The sequence below is a fragment of the Cuculus canorus genome, chromosome 19 (genome assembly GCF_017976375.1).
Source record: "Cuculus canorus isolate bCucCan1 chromosome 19, bCucCan1.pri, whole genome shotgun sequence".
NCBI classification, from domain to species: Eukaryota; Metazoa; Chordata; class Aves; order Cuculiformes; family Cuculidae; genus Cuculus; species Cuculus canorus.
The window spans coordinates 1,115,449-1,128,248 of record NC_071419.1 but is presented as its reverse complement, the minus strand read 5'-3'; the positions used below and the strand labels follow the sequence as shown (position 1 = coordinate 1,128,248).

Here is a 12,800-nt window from a genome sequence, read left to right as displayed (position 1 = left end):
GCTCTAATTACTTTTTGACATAGCCTCTTCTGCTGTTATCTTGCCTTTTCTGACCTCTGTCTGTATAAAAGCCATTTAAAACAATCTTTAAACTCAGTATCTATTGTGACGTCTCTTAGATGATACTACGGGAGGATCAGGCAGCAGCAGTTTGTAAATCAAATATTTAAATTTATGGTAATAAGATAATGTACTGGAGGAGGAAAGCAACTGCATGTTGGTAACAGCCACAACTGGCTGCACCTAACATGAGTCCCCAGGACCACAACGCATTTCCAGGATGGAATTCCTACAGTAATAGAACCGTTCTACATAACTGAATAGCTCAGAGATAAAGGGCGTACTCAGGAATTTCCTTTAATTCCACAAATGGGGAGGAAAGCAAGAGAAACTGGGAAAAGTGGTCATCTTGCACAAATCCACCCCAGCAGCCACCAAACAAACTGAGCAGATGGCAGAGGACCCAGGCAGGGTGCACCAGCAACATTAGGTCAGAGGAAGCAAGGCAAACCTTACTCTTCTCCAAACCCAGAGAAGAAACCACAGATCTCTAATCCCAACATCTGCCTGTTGTCATCAAGCCCATTCAAAAAATGCGCCCTCATTTTCCGTGTTGATTCACAGAAGATGGACCTCTAATTACCAGCTACTTCCCCAGCTGAAGTAGTGGAGGATCCACCGCATTGCAGTCGAGAACTTATTCCACATGGTGGAACTAATTTTTGGATATCAAGTCAATCCCTATGTACATATGTTGCAGGATGCAGTCTAACTGCACCTCCACATGCTATTTTCCACATGATCCAGCCTCACGCTAACTCAATCGTTTGCTCGTCAATATTTTACTAGCATTAGAAAACGCTTCCCAAACCTACATTTGCTCTGGTTCATTTACAGGGTAATTACCCAGTTCACGAAGTCTGGTCTTCTTGACACAACCATTGCAGACCTGAGCATCGCTCTGCTGGGGAAGCATAGCTCTGTATTTTGTCTTCCAGATGACAGCGCTATAAAACCGACAGGGGACAAACCCAGAGTCAATTAAAATACATTAATGTAATGCAACAACTCTATGGTTTGTCATAGCCAGCCAAGAGGTTTTATTGCTTTGAGTTCCTCTAATTTTGTCCTCAGGACATTAGGAGCCCATGAATGCTCTGGAATGCTCTTCCCAAGACATTTCCCTCCACACATTCTTATTTTCCTCTTTTTCTTTCCTGTCAGCAGCCCTAACCACAAAAGCCTTTCTCATTAAGGCATCTAAATATAGAAGGAACCCACAGATCCAGAAACAGACCAGTCTGCTACTGGTCTGCTAAGAACATCCCTTTTTGTAGAGTTTGAGCCCTTACATGCAGCCGCATGCCAGCACGCAAGGGAGCAGCAGGATGGTGTGGAGAGGGCTGGACAAACAGCTCTGCCTGCGTGCGCTTGTGGTGAGAGAAGGGCAGCGGGTGGGCACAGACGGCGCATGCCAGCCTGTATTCCTGAATGTTTCAGAAATGCACTTTTTGCTAGAATAATGTGTTTGTTTGTTAAGTGATTATTTTCTTAATTCATCATTTTTCACATCTATTTTTTTACCACAGCCATTTATGCAGACCTGCGACATCAATGACTCAAACAATAATGACTACCAGTTATGGTGACCTCTTTCACATGTATTAACAGTGCATCTAAAATCAATGCCCTGTTCCTGTGGGGTTTCCATAGAAAGGTAACCTACACACGGACAGGGCTGCACTGTCAGGCTGCCCTGCTCCCTGCAAGCCCTGACCTGGTCTCAGACAGCAGCCAAAGCAAGGAAAGAACAAATTACAGACACTAAAACTGACCCTTCTTGGTCTTAAAACTTTTTTTTCCTTAAGTAAAATGTCCATTTATTTTAGAGAAAGACATTAAATTCTCTATTTAAAATAATTCTCCACGTCCAAGCCCTTTCGGACCCACCAGTGCTCTCCCTCGTCCCCTGAAACACAGTACTGGCAGGCAGCAGAGCCAAACAGCTTCTCTTCACGTAGTTTATCACTATCAGGAGGTCTCTGGGCCTTGACATTTCTTCTCAAAACCGCCACAGATATTTTGGGGGGCATCTGTGAATTCAGGGTGAGTAAAAGCAGTTTATATTTCTAATTTGCCCTTTTTAACTGGACATCCTACTCAGCACCCTGCATTCCCCTACAGGTTCCACCACTGCCAGTACTGCTTGCTTTTTGATTTGGTTTTTATACACCTGTGATTCACTCCTGAAGATGGCTTTAACAGCATCACTGCCTCACAGCACTCAGTGTCACAGCCAGAAGCACCAGCCAGGTCGGCTGGGGTAGAAGCTGCACGAACAGAAGAAAGCGGCAGCAGCCACAGCTTCAAGGCAAAAGCAGCATAAAATGTGCTGGAACAAATTCACATGCTTGCGGTTTGTAAATACAAGTTATCCAGCAAATTGTGTCTAGAGCATCCGTGGTTAACTGGCTGATTTTACAGCCTGGGCAGAGGTTTGTCTTGGGAAGAGAGCTCAGTGCAATGTCAGTTACCCCAATACCAATTTATCCAGCCCCGGATCCTGCTGGAAACAGAGACGGGCTGCCAGGGAATAAATCCCAGAGGTAAGGAAAAAAACCTACATGAAGAGCCCTCACAGAGGCAGGGATGCTCACAGAGAGCTGCAGCTGCTTTGCCATTCATTCCAAACAGGAGGAAACTGACCAGCATTCACATCAGGTTCTGGACGATCCATAGAGGATCAGCCTCCTTTCCAAAGGAATCTGGAAGTCCTACCTTTCCTTCCACCAGATCCCAAAATGATGTGGAAACCATCCTGAACGGGAAAAGCAGGAGTCTGAGACGATGCTCTGCTGGAGCACAGCTGATGGAATGGCTTTTTAGCACTACTGGACTTGCATGACACCCAGCAGCTGGAGCAGGTTAATCCCTAAAGCAATTACGGGAACAGCGTGTATATACAGGACCAAAAGCACCAGACCACCAGACCTGGACTGAGACCATAGCGATTTCCAGCTCTCATGCTTTGCAAGGGAAGAGGCTCCAGGTTCCCACACGCAGCCAACAAAGAACAACTGCCCCTCCAGCAGCCATTCCAAAGCAGCTGATGGCAGTAGTCAGGGACCTTAATTCCTTGTGCATTCTTGGGAGGATACCTAAAATAGGACAGTGATTACCCTTCTAAATTACCTCCCAAAGGAATCCTTCTTTCTCTGTGACTGCCTGGGGACAACAGCCCCGGAATTAGGGGAGTTGATTTCCCCTCATTAAGCGTGTCCTGAGCTGCACTCTGCTGGAATGACTGTTCTCTTTAAGGCCAGAACCGCGAGCTCAAGGGAGACACCACAACTCCATTAAAACCACCACTACCAGCCTGGTTTTACTGGCTTTGCTGTGTGGGAGTGGGAAAATGGCAGATGACCCAAACCAGCTCTCCCTGTTCCTCTGAAGGGTCTGAGGCACAGGTGCACCCACGGCAGAGCTGCAGCTGTGGGGCCATGTGTGCTGCACAGGACAGACCGACGAAACGCCCTTTCCACTGCTACCTCACGCTTTGCCAGTGAAACCCAGCCAGCCTCGCTGGCTGCCAGTGATTTCCATAAATGCTCCCACAATGCAGCGCACCCGGGTGTAGCCGGAGGGGTCCTCTCCAGTGCGAGGTGCTGCAAGAAATGCGAGATGGCTGTAGAGGAAAAGTATAAGATCCGGATTGGAAATTAAAATGATCGGCCCCAACAACAGCTCCTGGATTTCAGCATTAGATTCTTGAAATTCTGATCATATTATATTATCATGTTGCATATTTCAGATAAGCCTACTCATTTTTTAAAAGTAAGAAATTAAAATCTGCATTAATGTTTTTTATTTTTTAATTTAGTTATTATATTTAATTTAGTTAATTTTACCATATTTCTTGCAAACGAGGCACAGAACTCCCAGTACTTCCCACCAGGAGCAAATATGGGGCTGTTTGTGGTGCACTGTGATGACTTTGCAGCACACGTACTACAGAACCAGCCTCTGCTACTCACGGGAGACACTCTAAGTGCTTGAATTCATGGATCTGAGACAGTAAGGCTGCCACACAGTGTGTTCAGGCTACAACACACCTAGAAAGTTCCTACCCCAAACTTAGCAAACCATGTCTGCACTGCATTTATATGGGCAAATGCAAGATGTTAGATAATAGTCGCACCGGAATTAAAACAGACAATATTTGGTTAAACCAAGAGTCAGGCTTAGATGCTTCTATAGATATGAACGCCACTTAACAAAACAGAGCATAAACACCCACAGGGTGGAGACCCTCTTATTTAAAAGCAAAAAAAGACATCCATCTTTTCCTGCACGAATTCTCATCATGGGTCAAAGTCCTGCTGAAACCCAATCGCATTCTCACTTGTTATTTGTAACGAAATATAAACATTTTCCTTGTGCACTCAGACAGCGACCACAGAGGAGTCCTTACATGCACGCCTTAACATACACTATCGTGTAAGGATATAAGGCACTCTGCTCAAGTGCCATTTGCCCACTGAATTGCTCCAAACTTTTCCGTGTATGTATACTCTCGCAGCACAGGGAGAAGCTGCTTTACGCGAGGCAATACAGCGAGCGCGGGTGACAATCTAACATGGTGTCCTGCTGAGATCCAAGAATAGCAATGCCTTAAAAGGCAGGGATGTTGAGATCACAAGGAAAAGAGAATTAGGGCACAGCTGTGGAGTTCTGTAGGCTAAAACATAGACTCAATATGTCAGGGAAAATTAAATCACAGAGCTACATGCAATTTCCAGTCTTGTTTATAACTTGGCTGTAGCTGTGCAGAATCTGTGCATGGGTCATACGTGTGAGCCCCTATGTTTCTGCACACAGAAATAAAACCAATATTCATTTAAAAAGAAAAAAAAAAAACAACAAAGGATTTACATGCAAACAACAAGAACACTTATGTTTGAACAGTGTTTACATGCTATTGCAGCTCAAACACACTTTTACTGCCAGGCTTGTACCCAACTCCTGAGGACAAACAGAAAAGCCACTGCAACACAGCAGAGCTCAGAGCTTTATGTGCAGTACAAAACAAAGAAAAAAACAACCCAACGTGTTAGCAAGCTGCACAGGTCTGAGAAACGCTTGAAAATAAATGCTTTATGCTTGAAGACCAGGACTGGCTTCTCCTCCAAAAGCCCTCAGTACCCACACAACACAGCCCAGTATCCTCTGCCAGCCTCTGCTGTTGCAGACTGTGCCTGCTCAGGGATTTTGTGGATGTAACCGTAAGTGTGAGTGCTCTGTTTGGAGCTGGGAGGTTCATGCCTTCTCCAGTGTCTCCTGCCCAGCTGCAGCAAAGCTCCAGAAGGCACCACCACAGAGACAGCCACACAGAGCTGTAAGGTGGTGAGAACTATGGGTTCACTTGGACCCTGTGGATGAAACAATGGCTGTTAGGCAGAGCAGGACTCTTCTGGCTGCCCTCCAGGTACCCCCCCCCAAGCAGTTGAGCCATGCCTCCCTGGCACAAGCGGCTGGGCATTACCTGGCAAGTAGACTTAAACAATCTCCTGAAAAGGCTCAGGAGGCCAAGGACAGATGAGAGAGAGGATGGAGGAGAAAAAGAAGCTGGCAACGAGGGACGAAGATACTGACTGGATGAAGTGTATATGGTGAACTTTCCTAAGCAACTGCTCCTTGAGCACTAACACAATACAGAACAGCGAGGAACAGGGGTAGGAGACTGCACGTAATTACAACTTTGTTTAGCTGAGTAAGTTTCCTCTGGAGCTCACAAAGCAGGACTGCATGGAGATTTGTTGATATCAGCTATCCCTTGTCCCTAAAGAGATAAATTATACATCTGAATTGTATACAGAGCTGAAAAGCTGTTAAAGGTTATGTCTGCAGACAATGCTGCGGGCCAACAACCCAGAGGAGCCAGGTCCTCCGAAGGGACAATATATGGAGAGACTTAACAGAGGGTAGAGAGCCCAGCAGCCAAGAGAGGGGAAGAAGCTCAGACTTCCAGCAAGGGGCCCACAGCGTCCAGCCAGCGTCCAGGCAGGGACAGTGCTCGGTGGGACGTGACCCATCAGCCTATGTCATGCTGCAGAGCTGTGAAGCAGCACACATGAGGCATTGCTTGGGAAAAGGAGGGATGCACTGCTATAGCCATCACAAGGGGTGTGAGGTCTCAGAGAGCGCGAGGCGATGAGCAGAAGCAATGTGTGAATCCCATCTGCATTGCTGAAAGTTTGAAGGCTGTTCTGGAAATGGCCAGTATCGGGAAGGGTTAATAAAGCGGCTGAGCACAGGGGCTGTTCACGGGTATGCACACACACACACACTACAAATTAATTAATAGAGAAAATGCCAAATGTTTGAGATTAATTCTTTTTCCCAAGCAGAAGTATTTCTCACCTACTTTAAAGCACAGTTCATGCATATGCAACGTTTCTCACAAACACCACACGTGGTACAGAAAACAATCCCCGAGATGAGGATGCAAAATGAGGTCACTAATTCTCTCAGAACATCTCCTGAGCGAGGGCTGCTGGCAGCCGTTATCCCCATCCGTGCTGGGTCCCTGGCGGTGACCCGCTGCCCTCCTGGCGCAGGGATGGCCACCCTCGGCGGTGGCTTTGCGGCTGGCGGCTGCTCGCGCGCCGCTCACCCTGACCCACTTTCCTGCAGTGTTTCTGCATAGCGACAGAGGTCCCAGCAGGACAAGCGTCACCTCTCAGCCCATGGGATTCTCCATTTCCTACTGGAAGAACGCGCTCAGCATTTACATGCCAACACACACAAGCATGGCAGGACACATAAATGTAGGTAAAGCACATAAATCCCAAGAACAGAAGGCATTAGAACAACAACAACAAAAAACCCTGTTCTCCTGTGCAGAATATTCCTCTGAATTGGATGCAGGGCTAGGGCAGTTGAATAAATATCCAGCCGCTGGATCCTTGAAAGAAGTCAAGCTTTTCCCTTCTGGCTAAAGCTCTTTTAAAGGGACTTTGCTTGTTTCTCTCTGGCTGGTTCTAGCACCTCTGTTACCCCAAATCAACCCTGCCCTTTGACTCTAACCAAAAGAAATACCAATATACAACCAGAAATTTACAGTCCCTTCATTACACCCTGCCAAAGCTGTGATGTGGTGAGAAATGCAGTTCCCATTCTGCACCTTGCACACCTCTCTTCCCTGTTCCCTATTCACTCGGTCCCTACAAAAACATAGTGCACTGAGTGCAGAGGCACTTGTCGTTCTGATGTCATCTCAAGGCTTTTTGGGTTAGTTTTTTTTTTGGTGAAGCATCTATATTTCCTCTGTTCTGAAATCCTGTGCTAAAAGTATAACAAGCCAAAAATCTCTTCAATGGGAAATGTCACAAACAGAGGATTATGACTTCAGCTCCAGAATAAGCAGCAGGAGCAGATGGAACTCTTCAGAAACAATGATTCCATTTTCATGCAAATTTCCTTAGTAGTTAAAAAAAGACTAAGAAGAAAAAAACCACCAAGATATCAGAATGGATTCTAAATGGAAGGGGTTTGAATGATGCTAAAAGCAAAGAGCTGGTAGCTCTCCACAATCCCAAACATTTTAGCAGCAGCCAGGAAAAAAAAAAAAAGCATGACAAACTAAAACCAGATCCCATACCTCTCCAGAGCCGTGATAAGAGGCATGGACAACGCAGTGAAAGTATATTTTAGTTTCTATGATTTTCAACATCATCTCCAGCTTTGTGCTAATGCACTTCAGAGCTAATTCCGCTCTGTAAGAGCAAAGAGTTCATTCATGAAGCAGCATGACAAAAATTCTTTATCCACTTGATGCCTACAGAAGGTGACAGCCACCGAGGAAAAGACAGCCACGGGGACACTGTCAAAGCACTAACCTGCAGCGCGCCGCTCCCAGCACAAGTGCTCCCCTGATTGCAGCAACACAGACATGCATTTTTCATAGCTGATATGTGGATACAGAGCCAATTCTCTTGTTATTAATACTGGCAGCATACCCTGAAACACAAACATAGAGTTAGCAGCCCCCATTTCTGGCTCCTCTGCTGACTAGTTATTTAGTTTGGATCTTACGCCTTCATTTTTCCCTCTTTTTTACTCCTAAAGTGAGAGAACTCGAGCTGCTCCCTCACTCCCAGCTTTGGGAGGACAACGGGCCCTGCACAACACGCAGTGTGATTGTTCCTGTGCCACACAACGGTATAGAACACCACACTGTTCTACACACAGGATGTATTTTAATGGTGAGAAATTGGAATCGTTTGGAAGGCCCACGTCACTCCGCTCCTAAAGGCTACTTTTTCAACTGAGGATTTAAAGCAGGGAGGAAACTATCCGCACAGAAAAGCAGGAATGAGAGCCACTGTTGTTTGTCCCTGCTTCACCCTGCACGATAGACCTGAGGGATGCTGCAACCAAGCCTCTTCCCACAAAACGCCCAGATACCAGCAGTGCGCGGCTGCCACCAGACAGCTGGGCTGTGCCAGTGCCTGAGAGTGGCCAGTTGTTGCCAGGGCTAGCAGGGACAACTCCTTCCGGTCACCCACACCACATCCAAGCCAATTCCTGACATGGTCTTTCCCCGATCCTGCTCTTGAAGTTTTGTAGTGAGGCTTCATAAATTTCTACCAATTCTGTCAAACAATTCCTATCTCTCTCAGTTTCATGTTGATTTGTTTTAATTAATTGTCTCCTCCCTTTCTCAGGCAGAAGAGACACAGTTAGCTTTAAATGAGTCTGCAAAGAGCATCCAGGTAGAGGCTTCTGATCCATGTAGTCAACACTATTCTGTTCAATCCCATTCTGCCTACGCCTATCCCTCTCATTGTGCCACTGGCCAAATCTTTTCACTTTGAATTTGCTCACAGACCAAGTCTCCTTCCATCCCTATCGAGCTGGATGGATTTAAGCAATGAATGACAGCTACCAAGAAGGCAAAGCACATACAAAATAACCCAAAATGGGTCCAACGTGGTTTATTTTCAAGCTTTTCCTTGCTTACGTACAAGGAGAAACAATTTCCCCAGTTAAACCCTCTTTGACCCAAATTAACTTTTTCCAAACTATTTTCCAAAACACTTTGTTTTACAATCCGGTCTGAAGGAACTCGGCAGTAGACACGTTCCAGTTACCTGAGGAACAGAAGAAGAACAGCAGTGGGAAGGGACAAGAAGATAACCCAGCTGGTCCGACCAGCACAGGGCCACGTAGCAGGTCAGTGGAGAGGCACAGTTGTATAGGGCTCCAGGCACTGTCAGGGCCAGGATTTCCTTGCCTGGTTACAATGGCCTTTGGTTTTGCTTGACTTCCTTCACACTCTTCAGAAATGAGTGAAGGCTAAGCGAAAAGTGACCAGGGACTTATACCTCACTACTGAAAGGGAGGTGTTCCCACTTCACACTGAGCAGCAGCAGCAGCTCAGGCCTAGCACAGCCCTCAACTGCAGGAACCATTTCATGGTGCAGGGAAGTGCTGGCCTGCATCCTAAGGGCTGTTGTAGCAGTTTAATAAAATGCAATCAGTCAATGAATGGACAGTAAAACACCAGCTCATCATGAATTTGTCTGAAGGCGTCTGTATCAGTTAAGCCCCTCTGCTTCCTCTGCACTGTGCTGTCAAACTGCATTTCTGTTAAGAGACGACTTTCTGGTTTCTGAATATTCCTGCTGCCGCATTTCTCATGTACACTGCACCCATTAGCAAAGGTAGCGCCAACACGGATGATAACGACAGCAAGCCAGGCTTGCCCTTCTCCTGACGCTGCTGCAGTGACGGGGCAGCCCCGGTTATCAGCAGCACAGCCAGTAAAGCGACTATTTACAAAACAGCAGTCACAAATCCTGCCTTCAGATTAACACTCTTCACGTACACCACTGCTCTGTAGCTACAACAAAGATGATAAAGCGGAAGAAAAGACAGGTTTATATCATTTAAACCCTCATTTCTTTGTTTGTGGGAAATGAGACACATCTGACCCAGATGCTTGCATGTCTGGGTCGTGCGTATTGGATCTGAGCAAACTTACGGGAAGACTCTCCTTTCCCTCCTGTCACAGCCTTTTGCCAGGATGGGAACTGCCAGAAAGACTCAACAACTGGCAGAAGCACCAGGGAACACCAGCACTGCCTCTCTTTTAGAAGCCTTTACACATTTTCATTGTTTTTTCATAGAATCATGGATAGAATCATGGAGTGGTTTGGGTTGGAAGGGATGTTAAAGCCCATCCAGCTTCAACCCCCCCGTCGTGGTCAGGGACACCTCCCACTGAATCAGGGTGTTCAAAGCCCCATCCAACTCGGCCTTGAACACCTCCAGGGATGGGGCAGCCACGACTTCTCTGGGCAGCCTGGTTCTCACAGGAGAACATTTCTTCCCAACTCCTCATCTAAATCTCTCCTTTTTCAGCTTAAAACTGTCCTTCTTCGTCCTATCACTGCACTCCTTTTGACCTGGGCAAACTTTCCACAGCAAAATGCAACAGAAAATTGATCACAGTGTTATCAAATGGCTTAAGGGTCAAAAAGGAGGTGAAACTCCACCTCCTCCTCCCAGCCCCATCACAACTGACAGGGTCCTGCAGGCTCAGCTCCTGCTTGCAGGAACAGCCGTGGCAGAGCATCCGCAGCTGCAGTGCCCTTGCCTGGGGAACTTGTTCTCCACGGCTGCTCCAGCAGTTCAGTTCCCAATGGGAAATTATGTTTTCCATAGATTTAGTTTAACATGTTTCTAATTTGGTAATCAGGATGTACATCCAACTGAACAGGACCTGATGGTTTGACAAGGGGAGCAATAGAATTAGGATGAGCCTCAAAATAGTCAAGCAACTTAATTTGAAGGCCACATCTGACACAGGAGGCAGAAAGAGGTATCTGCGGACTGGGATACGATTATGTTTATACACTATGACAAAACACTGTTCCTTTTGCTAGACCTGAACATCATTTTTGCAAATCTTAAAGTTGGTTCAGTAAATTTTAAAATGATCACAATCTGGTGTGAGGCAGGCAGCACTCGGCAACGGCTAACTCAGGATTCCTTATGCACTAGGCTGCAGCACTAGGCTGGAATCTGATCTAGGCTATAGATGTTTTCCAACAAAATTTGTCCCACTTGTTTTATTTTTCTTAAAGCAAGACTTATGAATAACACATTAACAGAAATCATAAAGATATTATGTTAGAAGATTTCATTACTGGACACCATGCGGGGCCCAGGAGATACAGTCAGACTATGAAGCCAGGCACAGGAGCCTGTAGAGCTCTTGGAGCTCAGGAACCATTGGGATGGTCAGTAAGACACTCTGACCATTTCATATTTTATTTTTCATAAATAGGTTAAAAAATACTGTATGCTCTTCAGCCAGTGCCATACCGGACCACTCAGAAGCACAAGCATACTCCAGCACACACAAGAATATGTATCTTCACAACGGTACCAACTACGTTTTCAAGCAACCGCCAAATGACTCAAAAAGTGAAAGAATCTTTGAAAGACGAGAGAGAGGAAGCTGCCTGGAAACAGACAAAGTTACCGGAATGGTTATTGTGGGCAGAAGGGATGGCAGATAGGAGTTATCGGCTTCACGTTCACGACAAGGAGGTGGGAACCTCCTCACCCACATCAAGAGCAGCTGCAGGAGACTGATACAAGCGTGGGTCACCATTAAAGCAGCATATTGACCTTTTTTCCCCATAAATGACTTCCTTTTGGATAAGTTCCATGTAGCTGTCACTTGTTTTTTCATTTCATTTCATTTGCATTTGCAATGTATGCATTCATCCAGACCTCAAGGGTGCATTCTAGAGCAATCCATGTCAGGAATGGCCCGAGGGGATTTCTGACCACCCCTCCTACTCCTCTGTGTCCCAGGAGGGGCTCCTCATGCCAGTGTCATGACATGCAGCTCTACCAAACCAACAAAGGGGCACGAATCACGTTCCTGCTGCAGCACTTGCCTTTCCTTCAGCCACCAGTGGCTTCACCAGCGCGTGCTCGCTGCCCGGGGATCTAGGCCTGTCGAACCACCAAAGCAGAGGAATCCAGAATGAGCAGGAGGTTACCATAGCCATTATGAAAAGTGTTAACGCATCTCAACAGATGCTCAAAGGCATTTGATTTCTGTCCTGCAAAACGAACATCAATGGCTGTTCCTGCCACCCTGTGACAGCAGTGCTGGTACTGACAGGGACCCTGGCAAATCTGGCAGAATGTTGTCTTGGTGTTCTGTATGTTTTTGAGGCAGCTTTACCAACGAGCAGGGTGGGAGTCATTCAATTGCTCAGGACGAGATGATCCTGAGATGTTTTGTAGCAGCCTACTGCACACTTCAAAACTGCTGGGACCTTGCTGTGACAAATTATGGCCTTTCACTACAAACACGCCATTGACTGACATTAAACAAACGCAATCCGCGTTCTGGTGCTGAGCAGCAGTGCTGCACCGTGTTTGCGGAATCCAAGAATTCCAGACTGTCCAGCCCCCCGCCCAGTAAAGCAAGGTCACCTTGAGCAGCTGCACAGGAGCATGTCCTGGAGGGTTTGGATCTCTCTGGAGAGGGAGATGCCACAGCTCCCTCGGCAGCCAATTCCAGTGCTCCATCACTCTCATAGGAGAGATGTTTTTCCTTACGTTCAGGTAGAATTTCCAGTGCTCCAGTTTGTGCCCGTTTCCCTTGTCCTGCACCACTGAACGGGGCCTGCACCCACCCACTGGACATTTATCAGCATTGATGGGGCCCCTCTCAGCCTTCACACGGACCCTCACATGGCTCAGTGCCCCTC

General features: G+C 46.6%; 1 protein-coding gene across 3 annotated transcripts in view; it reads right to left on the bottom strand.

Moving 5' to 3' along the window:
• The window catches only part of NR6A1 (nuclear receptor subfamily 6 group A member 1), an 84,586-nt gene that overhangs the window by 34,931 nt on the left and 36,855 nt on the right, over positions 1 to 12,800 (bottom strand). The gene's annotated exons all lie outside the window — the stretch shown is intronic.